Source organism: Anas platyrhynchos, chromosome 3 (genome assembly GCF_047663525.1).
Source record: "Anas platyrhynchos isolate ZD024472 breed Pekin duck chromosome 3, IASCAAS_PekinDuck_T2T, whole genome shotgun sequence".
Taxonomy (NCBI): Eukaryota; Metazoa; Chordata; class Aves; order Anseriformes; family Anatidae; genus Anas; species Anas platyrhynchos.
In genome coordinates this window covers 12,671,133-12,685,703 of record NC_092589.1, presented here as the reverse complement: position 1 = coordinate 12,685,703, position 14,571 = coordinate 12,671,133, and the positions used below count along the sequence as shown (strand labels likewise).

The 14,571-nt window shown below is 42.0% G+C and overlaps 1 long non-coding RNA gene across 4 annotated transcripts in view; it reads left to right on the top strand.

Moving 5' to 3' along the window:
- Positions 1 to 14,571, top strand: part of LOC106016655 (uncharacterized) — a 273,558-nt gene that overhangs the window by 62,266 nt on the left and 196,721 nt on the right. For all 4 annotated transcript variants that reach the window (XR_011807999.1, XR_003496081.3, XR_002401411.4 and 1 more), the window contains exon 3: positions 10,770 to 11,302. This is a non-coding gene — a long non-coding RNA (uncharacterized lncRNA). The remainder of the gene's footprint in view (positions 1 to 10,769; positions 11,303 to 14,571) is intronic.

The following is a 14,571-nucleotide window of genomic DNA, read 5'->3' as shown; positions in this document are numbered from 1 at the left end:
AAGCTAGTTAGGATTCTAAGCCTGGCTTTAGTGCTTTTAAATTCCTGTGGAAAGCTGAAAGGACAGATCGGATTTAAGAAATAATTCTTAGGAGAACGAATTTAATGCCTTCAGTGTAACTGTAGTAAGTGGCCTTTCTGCTGTGCTGTGACCGACACAAGCATGAAGGTGATGGGCAAGAAAGGTGAGAGGATGGTCGGTGGGGCGTGTGAGTTTGGGGGAGGTGGCTCTAAGTGGAGTGTCCTCTCCAGTTTCTGCTCAGCCCACCTGATAAAACACGTGGCAGTCGTAGGAATGGCGTGGTAGGAGCTGAAAGGATGAGTGAAAGGTTGTACGCAGGAGGGCTGCGAGTTTAAGATAGGTTAGATAGGACGTGTGGCTTAGTAGAGGTGAATAAGTCCCTGAATTCTTAAAAATAAAATCATTTGCCTTGACCAGCTGTGAAGCCTCGTGGCCTGTGTGCTGACTTCTTTTGGGAACTGTGTGACAAATATAGCCAAATGGGTTTCACGGATCATCTGTGTGTTCCCTGTACCCTTTGTGTGATATGATTGGGTTATTCTGGGTTAAATCCAGCTTAAGTTGATGGATGCCTTGTGCCTTCGCACCAGAGAGATCCACCAGTACAGGTTTTTCATCTGATGATCTTAGATGAAGATAAAAGTTGGGATATATAATAAGGAACTCTTGGGTGTTTGCAAGGCTTTTAATCAATGCAGAAAGTTGGTGTTTTTTTCTTTTTCTTTTTTTTTTTTTTTTTGTATATTTTCAAATACATTGTTCTGCATTTCTGAGATTTATAGCACAGAAAGAACATGCACTCACTCTTGGAAGACACTTGTCAGCTCATTCTCTGGTGATGACTAATGAAAGAATTCATGCCTTACTGTTTAAACCAAGCTGAAACCCTAAGCCTCGGTGAGCAGGCTATTGCCACAATTGTACTACTATAAATCCAGAGTACTTCCACTGTCATCAGTGAAGTGAGTCATTTTGGGGAGTCCTGTAGATTAGATGATCTCATGGAAAGATTACTTAAAACTCACAGCTTACTGAATGATGTGTTTTAAGGGCAAAACCCAACTAGCAGCAATACAACTGCTTCTGGTTTTTGTTATCGAAGTGGGTTTACAGTTTCTTTTGCGTTTGCCTTACAATATTTTTAAGGTAATTTGGGTAAATCAAGCTTTTAACACCACACACCACTTCTCTTGTGGGCAGGAAAGCTTTTGTTAGAGCAATCGCCAATTGAGGTGAAGAACAGCCGTCACTCACGTGCTGGGACTGGAAGGTGCTTTGAGCAGGGACAGTGTCGCCTCCCTCCAACGTGGGACTTCAGGAGAGGGGAATGTGAGTGGTTTTGTCCTTAAATGGAGGGATATTGCCCAGCTGAATTTCACATTCACACGTTATTTGTTTAAATGCTACCACGTTAAATGTTAATAGGGTTTGGTGTTTTGTGTCTAAACTGCCTGACCCACCTAGTTGGCATTGTACGCTCATGCTCTGTTTTGTAGGTTATTGAGCATGTTGTTGCTGCTCAATAAATAATAAACTATCAACATCATTAAACTCATTCCTCTGATTACTAAAATAATCTGAAAGCGTAAAGGAAATGACTTTGTGCACCCATTCCTGTCTTGCTGCTGTCAGAAATGTCACTTATTAGCTGACTGCCTTCAGCACTTCTGAAAACGGTACTCTTCTTTAGAAGTTTTGCAATATATACCTGTGGAAAAAAATACAGCTTGTGATCACAGCCCTTCAAGGGGCTGCTCCGAGCAGGGCAGATGTAGATTGCTCTCTCCTGGAGCAGCTAGAAATGGACAAATGCTTTTTTGGGCAAATGCTGTATATTGGAAAGTGTGATTTCCATATAAATGGTATTGACTTCACATTCTGCTTTGGAGATTAAGGAGAAAGGGGAAAAGGAGAGAGAAAAAAAAAGAAGCAGAGGATGCAATGATGCCAAAAACAAAGGAAGAGGAACAGAGGAGACTGAAGAAAAGCATAAATGAAAGATGGAGAAAATAAGAACATAAAAATTGTAGGGGGAGGGGAAACAAATGGGGCAAAAATATGCACCCAAATCTCAGTGTTAGTTTAATTTTCATCTCAGTAATGATGTTTGTTGCACAAACTTCGCTATAGTTGGAAGAAAAAAAAAGGTTAAATAGTACCAATTAAGCTCTGTGTGTGTGTGGAGGGGGGGGGGGGAGTCACAATGCGTGTTGTAAGAAAATACTATTTTCAAATACATAGTCTGTAAATTTTAACTAGAGTCGAGTGTGGTGACTCAACGTATACTTCTGATTTTTTACTCAATGACTGCAGTGTCTGCTGCCTTCTGTTCAGAGTATCTGAATATTGCATCCTTCTACATCAGCTTAATTCAAACAGCAGTCCCCAGCCTGATATATTTTTTCTGGCTTTTTGTGACGTTCAGAATTGCATCGAGTTTCTAGGAGGATGTTCATCAGAAAACGTTCTTTAGGGAAGAAAGAGGGGAAATGTTCCTTTTATAGAGTAATTTTTGTGGAGCTTCGCTGCTTTGTGAAAGGTTTTCTTGCCAAGTGAGAGATGGCTGTATTGGGCAACAGCCACAGTGAATGCACTAGTTTGTCATTAAATATATATATAAATAAATAGAAAGCTCTTGCTTATTGGGAACGTCAGTTCTGTGGGCGCAGATGCACTGATTCTCTCCCTGCCTGTGGTCTGGAAGCAGCAGAGTCACGTTTTTGGGTTGCTGCGCTCCCCGGCGTGGGTTTGGTGTGTGCTCAGGGATCCCCGTGCTCCACAGTCAGCAGCATCGCAGATGTTCTCTGCGTGCTCGCTGTGTGTCCCAAGTAATGGATCGTGCTGTTAACCCTATTCTCCTTTTTTTTTCCTGCATTATTCCACTATGTTATTATCTGATGTATTGAGGGTTCACTGTAGTTTAAAGTGGTATTTTCTAACCCAGTGTAGTAATCATAAACGTTAGCTGCCGAGACAGGTGTGGGTTTGTGAAGAGGAGGAGGGAAAAGCTGTTTTGCTGCTGTTTGTGATCCTGTTTTGTAAACCTGCTGCTCATCCTTAGAAATCTGAGTCCCTTGCCCTAGCTTTCAAGCTTGCTGCTTGCTGTCCATCATAAGCCCATCACTGACCTGGGGAGCTGCGGTGAAATGCGAACAAATGAGCTTGACGTCGCCAAACTCACACAAAGTTTTGGAGGGGAAGGCATCCCTTGTAAGCTATGCTAAGCAAAACAGAACAAACGGACCAAAAATCCCACCCTCTTTCTTATTACAGCTTTTAAAGAATAAAAAGCTGTTTTTTGTCCCCAAGCTATTTTTGCATTTGTTTCTTTGGGTAGGTGTTGTAAACATATGCTGTTACAGCCAGACTTTGAGGTATCTGAAATCCATCTTGCATATCACTTTGCTTTTAAAGTACCCCAAATTCCACTTCATGGTGAAACAAATTTAGATTAGATTATGGTTTAAATGACCTCAGTCTCTTTCTGTCCTGTGTTTGACTGCTACTGAGAAAACTACAGTTACTGATTCATTTTAATGTACACTGAGGCAATAAAATTAGGCAGGGTGTGTAATCTTTGTAGTGATTAACCAAAAGAGAAACCTGAAGTGGAAGATCCAAATCTGAATGCATAGTGGATTCATAATGAATAATTTATTCAATAAATTGTTTGCGCAGATTGTAAAATTCTCTGATTTATTTGCTCTATGAAGTTACTCACAAAGTTCTTCAATTAATAATTCATTATTTGAAGATTGTTCGTAAATACTTGGTTTTGTGCACTCATGACTTGCAATTCATATTTTATCCTTGTTAGTTTTTTTAACCTGTTCCCAGATATGGACAATTGACTATTGCAATTCTGTTGTCAGGTAGAATGAATGTGAGATATATATATAATGTATATAAATATGTATATAAATATATGTATATAAATCAAATGCTTTCAGTATTTGATAGCTTATGCTATTCATGTATGAGGATCAAAGTTTGGGTTTATAAATAGTCATTCAAATCCAATTTCAATTAAGGATGGGTGATATAGAAGGTCAGTCCAATCAAAACCTCAAATGACAGCAAAGGCAGCCAAAAAAAATGTGTTGCTGCATTTAAATGCATAGCTGTGGACAGGTTCCCCCCATCTGCCATTGTCTATTCAGTTCTCCAAGACTCCTACTCGGGTCAGCATACGAGTCCTTATTTGTCATGAATTCACAGGATGATAGCAAAGGTGACCGAGGTTTCCCTCAATGCATAGAAAAGAAGAAATACCGTTGAGAAATTTTGTCTTTATAGTGATCTTTATGTGTCTGGAGTTGAAAATCTGGCATTGTTGTAGATGATATCAATCGTCAGTGTTTTTTTTTGTTTTTTAATTTTGTTTTAAGTTTAAGAATAATGACTGATTATCAAGGTAGCATATTAATTACATTTACGTAACTTCCTGAGCAACCTGTATAGTGAAAACCCGAAGTATTTTACTCAAATATTGACAAATACAATTTATTTTGAAGTGTACACTCACTACTAATATCCGGCAGAACTCTGTCATTATGAGTTTTTGGACAGGAATTCCCCATCCTCGACAGTCCAAATTTTCTGTCTCTTTGAGCATCTTGAAACCCAATCTTAGTTCCAGTGATTTTGTCCATAAGCCAGAGTATTTTGTTGAGATCTGGTAGCAAGTGGAGGTAGGTTAGAAGTTGTACCAGGTGGCTGGAAGAGGGCTGAGCACATGTGCACAGAAGAGGTATCGCAGTGATTCTCATTAGCACCCTCCTAACCCAGAAGAAGAGGCATAGCATTTTTTTTTGATATCCAAATTTGAATTGCTGGCTGAATATTAATTAAGACTGACATAACCTACTGGTGTGTCTCCTTTATTTTGTCAAGAACAGATTTAATCAGACATAAAAATTACATAAACAAATGTCCATGATGGGCCAAATTCCATCCACAGCTGAAGGCACGTTTGGGAAATAATGGCCCAGAGCCATTTCAATGTAAGTGTTCCTGCAGTTACTTTTTTTCCCCCCACCAACTCTCTATTGTATTATCTTTGGAAGGGAATTAATAATGTTGAAATACTTTAAATATATATATATATATTACTTCAGTGATTATGTTACCAGAAACCCTCTGGGATATCCTTGCCTCTTTCTCCTTAACATGCTTTCCTCCCACCCCCTGCTCTCTGGTGTTTTCTCTGAGAAAGCAAAGTAAGAATTAAATAATGCTTGACATCATTTGGTTGGACTTGTGCTCAGATTCTCTGTATTATTCATGCTGTTGTTCATATTTTTCTTTTTTTGTTCACCGTTATATTTTATTTACTTTAATGAACTAGAGGCTGGGCTTCGGCCTGAGACTGTAGAGAGACCTGGCGTGCTCTCAAACTATTGTTTTGCTGTGGTTGAGATTAACGTCATCAGGATTTTCCTCTCTGTTATTTATTAAATCTTTTCTTTCCTCTCTCTTCCCTCCCTCTCTTATGTGAGGAGTTACCTTAGTGATGGTAATGAAATAGAAACGTTATAAAAACGGCAAATACAGTTCGCTCCCCCCTGCCTTTGTGTAAGGAGGCAAAGTCAGTTGTAGAAGGCCTGAAATTTTACTTGTTTCTCTTTTTTAAGTCTGAGTTGGCTTTTAGCAGAGGAAATCCGTACATATAAACTGGGTTTATGTGTGAATTCCCTAATTCTCATTTTCTGCAGAAATTTCCAGTCAGCAACAGCACCGTGCAGCAGTAGCCCTGGCTCACGAAGCCAATATACACACGCGGCGTTAGTAAAACGCTAACGGAGGACAATTAAAGACCTCTGCATCTCAGCTGCCAGGGCTAGAATGGAAACGGGGTTGCCTTTGAAGGTCCCAGGTGCCAGTTAAGTATGTTTTTGTGCCAGTTTGTTGAGCTAAGCGTGCAGTTGGGCCTGTGGGCAGTGGCGGAAGGCCTGCTGCCGGCCTCCTGCTGGCGCTAGGCCTTCAGAGGTGCCTGTCAGGTAGGGGACGCCTCACAGGGGTTTTGGACAGCACTTGGGCTGTTTCGCTTTGGCCCGCTTTGTATTATTTTGGGGAAAGGTGTATTTGGGCATGTGATTTGGTATTCGTGGGCTAAGAAGTCTGAAAGCAGTGTTTTTAGTGTGTCTGGAAATGAGAGCGAACTCATTTTGGGGATGATGGCTATTGACATGAAGAGGATTTACACCCTGGGCTTCGAAATAGTGCAATCTCTCATGGTCTGTGGAGATACTCGAGATATTCACAGCAAAATGAGGCAGATGGGGTGACGGGTTCCTTCCTCAGGCCATCCTCAACCTCTGCTGTCTTTATTAAAAAAGGAGACCCATCTTTTGAGAAGTACCTGTCTGTGTTAGCGCTTTCTGTTTCAGGGGGGCAGGATTTACCGTGTTGGAGGTCTTCAGTGCTGGAACAGAGGAGCATGCAGAGACTGTAATGAAGTTCCTGGCAGAGTTTTTCTCCAACAGAAGTACTACGCAAATTATTTTTTTAGGCTGTTCATCAAAAAAGAAATTGCCAGATTCTCAGGTGGGCTCCAGCATTCACAGGCTGTTTAAGTCAAGGCTGTTTTCTCTCTGTTTTTAAGGAACTTGGTTCTTTATGAATATATTTCCTTAGTGTTAGTATTTTTAATCCTCCTTCTTTTGGGAAGACTTTTTTTTTTACTGGTCACAACGTGTTAATCTCGGACTGAAAGTCAGGATCTCTGAGCAGATCTTCAAACATCTGGTGAATCCATCCTCATTCGTTTCAGGAATACATCCTCATTTGTTTTAGCACAAATAGGGCCTTGAACAAATAGGCCCATGTATCTTCTGGTCTATCCTTTAGAATTACCCTTTCTCCCCAGCTGCTGTTTCTGGGATGGATAGTTTTACAACTCATTCAGTTGGGTGAAAAACTCTTCAGCTTTGTTTGCCAGCCCTGTGGCATAGCGTGGCCGGAGATCTTCCACCTGTATGTGGGGTGAGTGGGGACGTGTGGTGAGGGCGTTGACCCAAAAAGGAACTTTAAGGCTTTAAGAAAACTCAGTCTAATCCACAGGCTTCTGGAAAATATCTCAGAAAGACTTATGGAGGAGTTGTGTGGAGATGGATTTACTCGGTGGAAGATCTGTCAGTTGATGCTTTCTGAAAGCTTCTTTGCAACAGGATCCCATGGAGCTTCATTCTGCTTGGTGTAGTGTGCCTCTCTCTACTTCTTCTGTATGCCATGATTGTGGAAGGCATTGGTCCAGGGGAGTGTTTGATTTTTATAGCAGATTTCTAGTGTGTTTTGCAGTCTACAACCTTTTATTTGGTGCTTGTAACTGGAATTAGAGAGCACCTTCTCACAGTTAATCCATACTGAAGCTGCACAAAGGTCATTACTTGGGGAAGAAAACAACAAAGCGAGATGTGGTCCTCAAGTTTCTGCCTCCCAAAGGTTCAGTCAACGTTAACAGCATGGTGATGATACTTGTTTTCTACCAAGTGTACGTTACCTTGGGCTTGGCACCGTGCAGTGTTCAGCTCGTAACAGCTTGGTTTGATTCTGAATACATTTGCAAGGCTGCTATGCCCACCTTCAGTAACACCCTGTGCAAATGAGGATGTGCACCAGAGCAGTCCATATGCTAGTGTCTCGAGTTGTTCAGGGAGTTCTCCCACATGCCCCCTTTGGGGTGAGGCAAATTGCTGCCATGGCCCAAAAGAGCCAAAATATCCCCAAAGAGCTCCAGTGATGGCTTTGGCTTGGGCACGCAGTTGCAGCTGACATCCATCAGGTGGCATAAGGAAATGGAGTAAATGCAATTACAAAAAAGTGCGATTTTTAGTCAGCAGTGAATTTAATGTAAGTGGTGCGGGGGAGTGACTGCAGCAGTTGCTGTAGTATTATTTCTAGTAAATCAAAAAATGCCATTTGCACATTGACTCTGTTTGCGGATAACAGCCTTCCATCCATATGTTTCTGGCTTATCCTTGCAGCTCATTTTCTAAATAAAGTTGAAACCCAGCTAATATGGGATTGGGCCTCTTGCTGTTTCAGTTTGTCAGACTTTCCAATAAAAAGCCCTGTGTACGATGGCTTCATGCTTTTGGTATGTGTCAGAAATAGTTCTATGCATATACATTACAAAATTAGGATTTAATTTTTGTTGTGCAGCCATAAAAAATTAGATTATATAATTATTATGTTTTCCTTTCTTATCTTTTATATTTTTAATATAATTTTTGAGGATGCCACAGGGCACTCCTGCTGTGAATTAGCTGCAATAAACTCTCTTAAACAGATAAACATCAAAGAGCAGTAATGTTTTAAAATGAAGCAACCTGCATTCAAAAGCCAATTGCTTTATGTTGTAGGTCTTAAGTGCCTCAGCTGCTAAAAGTGAATGGGGTTTCTCAAGGGCACAGAGGAGCTGCGTCACTGGGATTTTAATGCAACAGGGATTATTCTAGTGAAGTTGCTAGCAAAATTCTACTGTTTTTTGGCTGTTTTCAAACTTCCTTCTATTTTTTTTTTTTTTTTTTTTGTTCGTCTTGGAGATTATCAGGATGTAAGGATACCTTCTATTACCACGAATCCTACAGTTGTGTGTAGACTGATACTGAAAGGGTTCAAGCACGTCTCGTGGGCTTTGTGGTGACTTCTGGTGAGGAGGTTGATTAACTTTGGTGGAAATTGGAGTCAGATTTTCTCCTTTTTAATTAGTTTAGAGAATTTTCAGTAGTCTGGCATTCGCTCTGAGCCTCCAGCTGCCATCAAGAATGGAAGTACCAAGCCTAGCTTCTATTCAAATGCAGTAAAAGCTACAAGAGGTCCCAGATTTGGACCGTGTGTGTCTGGGTGTCTATTTTATACAGCTAAGACACCTTTCTTGATCTACCAGGGCTAAGGCTGCTTGGAAAACTTCCCCCTGACAGTAGTGTGATTGCAGTTTCAGCAAGTGCAGGCAGCCGGTGTTGCCCAGAGTATGCTCTGTGGAGGGCAATAAGATCTTGTACATAAACTGGAGGATGCTCAGGGCCTTATGGTAAAGGATTATGTTTTGCGCTGAGCTCCTCAGGAACTCTTCTCCTGTTATCTACATGCCCTTGATGTTAAAATAAATGTGTGTATCTGGGTGTGCAGCTGCAGTTGGTTGCTCTATACTTTGATGTTGCGTTAACTGCATTGCCTCTTTTGTATACTTTTCTGACGATCTGAGCCCCCAGAGCAGTTGGTAAATTGGTACTTGCTGCTATCGGTTTGGGTTTAAGTTGAAGCTATGTATGAGGTTGAGGCAAAAAAACAAAGTCGAACGAAGTTCCCCATTTCCTTTCTTTTTTAAAAGCAAAACCTGTGTTGAAAGATCCAACCTCTTGATACAGCAATTATAGGATGCTATCCTTAGTGATGTTAAATAGCTCCCCCCCCCCCCCCCCGTCAGTGTATCTGTTTGATCTAGAGCTGTGAATCCCCTTTCTTTTGTGGGTGTAACTGTAAACAAGAGGATTAACATTGCCTCAGTGATGTTTTGCTTAAGTGAATAGAAGTTGAAAGGGTCTCTTGAATATCTGTAGAAAGCTTTGTGCGTTGCAGGGCTTCTGTTCTATATGCATGCAGAGCGCACCTTGCATGGTAAACTTCAGTGGTGCTTTAAGGTTTGAGAAGTTCCCTTTAAGCTTTTTATATTTTGGATGCTTTTGTGGAACAGTGTGAGCAGGATGCTCTGTGCCTCTGTGGAAGTGGAGGACCACAAAGAAAGCTGTGAAGCTCTGCTCTGTTATATCTATCTTTTTAGCTACTACTTCTTAATATCTATCATGAAGAGCTTGATTCTCAGCATAATATTTGTGCCAGATTTTGGGCTTTTGGATAGTGCAGTGGTGGCAAGTAGTTACTCACTGGGGGACACGGATGTCCACAAGAGAGTGGAAGACACTGGGGTCTTTGGTGGCTGGTGTGCAGGCAGAGAGAAAGGGCTGGTTATTCAGGAGAAGGTCCATGTGTACGATAGCACTGCCATCACCCCTAAGGCTCCTTGTACCTTGCTTGTTCTCACAGAACAGGGTTTTGAAAATGCTCTTCCTGGTAGTGGGATGCTCATTTGCTCAACTCGAGGCCAACTGCTCTTTTTTTCCACCTGGTTTGGGGGTAGGAAGGAAAGAAAAAGATGGAGAAAAAAAAAAAAAAAACAGAAAAAAAAAAAGAAAAAAAAAAAACAGGAAAGAGAAGAGCAGCAATATTTTCAGTGCAGTCCTTGCCCAGCATGCAGGGGCTCCTGTCACAGCATCAGCTGGGGGAGAAGAAGGGAAGGAGCAGCATCCCTCGAGATGTGTCCTTCCTCTTGCAGGGCTCCCACCCGCTGCTTGCCCATCCTTCAGCAGACCAAATCTAATGTTAGAGCACCCTCTGTTTGCACATGCAGTTTTCTATCAGGACTTTAAGTAGAAAATGCAGGGCTGCCTGCCTCCCTCCCCTCAATTATTCAAGGGAAAGCCTAATGTCATGCTTCCTTTCTTTTAACCTTTAACTCAGCCTAGATTCTTGCCACACGTGGTGCCTTCTTTCCATGACATGATTGATGTACAGAGGGTTTCCCTGTTATCTCTTACCTTCATCTGATATTACAGTCAGCACTTGTCAGTGTCAGAAGTTACATCTGCCTCTTTAGCTGTGGCAGGAGCCCAAGCTGTGTCTTTTGGATGGGACTCCTCCATGATTCCTTTCCAGGTTGTCAATTAAGCCTGTCATTTTCATTTCAGTGTGCCTGGCTCCTGCACTCTGAAGAGGATGCTCCGCTCTGCTCTGCAGCGATGCGCCCGGGAGGACAGCAGTTAAGATGTGGGCCTTATTTTCCTGCCCAAATCCCGCAGGGGAAGAAGCGATCCCATGCTATTCGTTGTTTTGAGATTATTGAAGAAACCACTGCTATTGAACTAGCAGGGGATCTTTCCTTCTGTGACCTTTGCCAGAGCATCTGATTGGTATGCCCCAGCTGCAGGCCCTAATTTTCTTGGGAAAGTTTTAAGATCATCTGAGAAGCAACCATCTTCTTTCCTAGCCCTTAACTGACTTGTACGGGCTTTTCCTGGCCTTTCCAACTGCAGTGTGAAGGGGATTGTTTGTTTTCTTTTTAAATGCTATCCTGCCTGCCTCCTCTTTTTTAACAAAACTGTACGTGAAGACTCGCTGTGTATCGAGCATGGCACATGGACGGAGTGGCTGCTTTGAACTACTTTCGGAACAATGGATTCTGCTTGACTGATAATGAAACCATGGGATAGACCTCAGGGAGGTGAGTCATATGTTAATTTGTTCTTGAAGTTTCCTTAGTATGTTAAAAGCTGTGATCTTTCAGAAAAATCTCTTATTTCTATTTTTTTTTTTAATTACTTCCTGGGGCCATGGCAGATGCTGTTTGGAATGACACCCAATGAGTTGTTCTAATGTAGTCCAGTGCTCGATTGGCATTCTCCTATTGTGCAAATATTTTTGGTGGTACTTTTCCCGCAAAGATATTTTATTAAGTGCGGCACATTGTTATACACATGTGGTGCTATGGAGCCCCCGAATATGCATGGGACATAGTGTTGAGCTGCAGGAACACAATAGCAATGAGTCACTGGAATCCCTTGTTGGTCACAAGAGTTTGAACAACTGCAGTGATAATCTTTTGAGACAATGTACAACTCCAGTGGTATTTGCGATCTGCTCCGTGGTCTCACTCAGTTAGCTGCTTCATTGGCTGGGCTTTGGGGGTATTCTAATCGTGTTGGCACAGTCACTTTGATTAACGGTGACATGCAACTTGCAAGTCTCTGGGCTTGCGCCGACCTCAATAAAGTTGCGTGCTTTATTTCTTTTCAAACTTCATCAGCTTCCTGAGGGCACAAGAAAAGTTTCGCACAGCTTTCCACGGTGGTTGGTGAATGTGGAAGTGTGGGGTTCAGGGGAGCATCTCTGCTTCTCTGTATGTTGGAGGCTGAGAAAAGGAAAGTGTAAATAAAATAAAAAAGTGAGGGAAGGGATTCTTAATTATATGTGTTTTTCTTTTGTTTCTTCATGGCCTTCCCAGTAGGTCCCAGTTCAGCTTTTAGCCTTGCCTTTAGTTCCCTTTTTGGTAAGATGGGAGAGTTGTCCCATCAGAGAAGTTTATAAAGCTCTGGTTAATATTCACCTGTTACTTCTGCAGTATGCATTTAAGAGGCATGCCTAAAGCCCTCTTGATCCTATTTAATTTCTGTAGCACTCTGTCATGTAAAGAAGAGGGAGGTTGCTTTCAGACTCTATTATAAACAACCTTGCAGGTCTTTTGGCAAAATGGGTGGAAGCTTAATTCCTGTTATTCCCCAGACCAGAAAAAAGTTCAATAGCACACGTTCCAATACGAGGAACCTGATGGGATATGAAATCCATGTGGTGGTTTTCGTAATGGTTCTTCCTCTGCAAGTTGGCTCCGGACCATATTTCTCAGTCCTCTGCTGGTATTTTCTAAGGAAATACGATGTTTGCGTTGGCTGTCGCCTACTGCCATATGGTCCTTGAATGCCATCTCCACCGCTGAAAGTAGGGGTGGAGCTCACAGCTCGGTTGAGCCAGTCGGGTGTTTAGCTTGGATACTGCGAAAGACAAAACGTCCAGTGCTGAGATTTGGAATGGGATGGGGTTTTGGAGAAGAGGTCCACATCTATCCAACATTTTTTTATATGGTTTGGATTGTGTTGTGCCCCCAGCCGTCAAAAGTGTTATAACAACAGTGGGTTTGTAGGTCCGTGCAGTTAAATACAAGGTGGTTTTCAGGACACGTTTGACTAACATCGCTGTTTCTTGAAGACTGAAGCGTGTTTCTTGGAAAACCCTTTTTCTGCTTTCACTCAGCCCTGCCTCATTCTACAGAGGTGACCAGCTCAGACATGCTTTTCAGGGGAGTTGCCCTTCAAATTTTAGAAAATTCCTGTCCCCTCTCTGTGATATTGTTGTTGGGGGAAGCCTCACGCTTCCATTTTTCATTGAAAAAAAATGTTGCTCAGAATAAACTGAACATTTGCTTCTTTGACCCACTTTGCCTAAGAAAAAAAAAAAAACAAAAAAACTTTATTGTCCTTAAGAAAAAAAAATAACTTTCTTTAGTCAAGACTTATTATTATAATCTATTATTCTCCAAAATAATTTTGTTTGTTAGTGATTACTTTGAGTATTTTAGCCATAGGATCTACATTTTCAATTTTTTCTGGTAAAGGAAGGGAATCGCCTTTTTAACTTGCTCTGCCTACTGGTAAAGAGCACATTAGCTCCTTCTTGATTTCTTCATGCTGTCTTTTTCTGTTCCGTCCTCCTTTTCTCTCTTCATTCACAAGACCATTTGGATTTACGTCTTCATTTTAGCTTTAGTCAAGTTACAGCAGCTGCTGTCTTGTCATACATATTAATTTGACATTGTTAATCCTATACAAACACATTTCTGGTATTGACTGCTTACGAATGCAAGTCTGTAAGTGCATTAATGCAAACAGAGTTTGTTAGCCCGTTAGTGACTAAGTCGGTATTTCACTTGACTCTCCTAAGTCAATAGTTATTGCACAGAATACCTATTTTTGCATGATAAATTATTGGGGTCAGTGAAAATTAAGCATGTGGTAGCTGTGGAAATCATCTCACATTCAGGTGTGGGTGCGTTATATCGTTAAGATGACAGATTCTGTGCCTTTCTTTGTCACAGTACTCTAGCTGTAAAATGAGGTATTTGCTTACTGTGAAGTCGCACGTGTGGGTCTACCGAGGGACATTGGACATTTGGACGATGCAGTAAGGGGAGCTGCATGAGTAGCTGCCTCAGAAAGTGCTGACTTCTTTAAGGACAGAGCTTAAAAAAAAATAGAAAAAGGAGATGTGGAGTTTTCCTTTTTTTCTTTGCGTGTTTTCAAAATGAGCTCTAAAAAGATACGAGTCCTAAAAGCCACATTAGAGATGGTTGCAGTGGTACTTAATGCCCTCTGCTGCCTTCTTTGCCTACTGCTGCTTGGCAGCTCTCGCTCGCTTATGTTGGCGGGCTGCTTGCTTTTGTCAGATGGGTGTGGGGGCTCCTCCTGGGTACGCAGAGAGCCCGGGGGAATTCACGGGTGTCACCTCAGTGGATGGGGCTGTTCCTCAGAGCTCCTTTTGTTACCTGCTGCTACCGGAGGAGTGCTGCAGAGGGAAGGAGTGCTCGGTGCTCTTGGTTTTGCCACCCACCTGTGCAGTGCTGGGAGGGAGCTGGGTGGTTGGTGTACGAAGTTGTGTCCCAGAGGAGTGTGATTCATGGCAGAGGAGCCCTCAGAGACCCCTGGCGTGGCTTAATGGAGCAGTGCCTGAGAGCAATTGCCTTTAATTTATCCTGACCCTGTTTAGAGACGCTGACGAGGATTGTTTTCCAGGGAGACAGTGAGAAAGTGAGGAAATCTGGTTTGGTTTGAATTGACAAAAGCAGGGAAATAGAGAGTAAAGGCTGTCATTACCTCCCTAACTCTGCTCTGGCCTGGACCGTCGCAGACTCATCTGTCACCCTGTAAAACAAGCAGTCCTTGA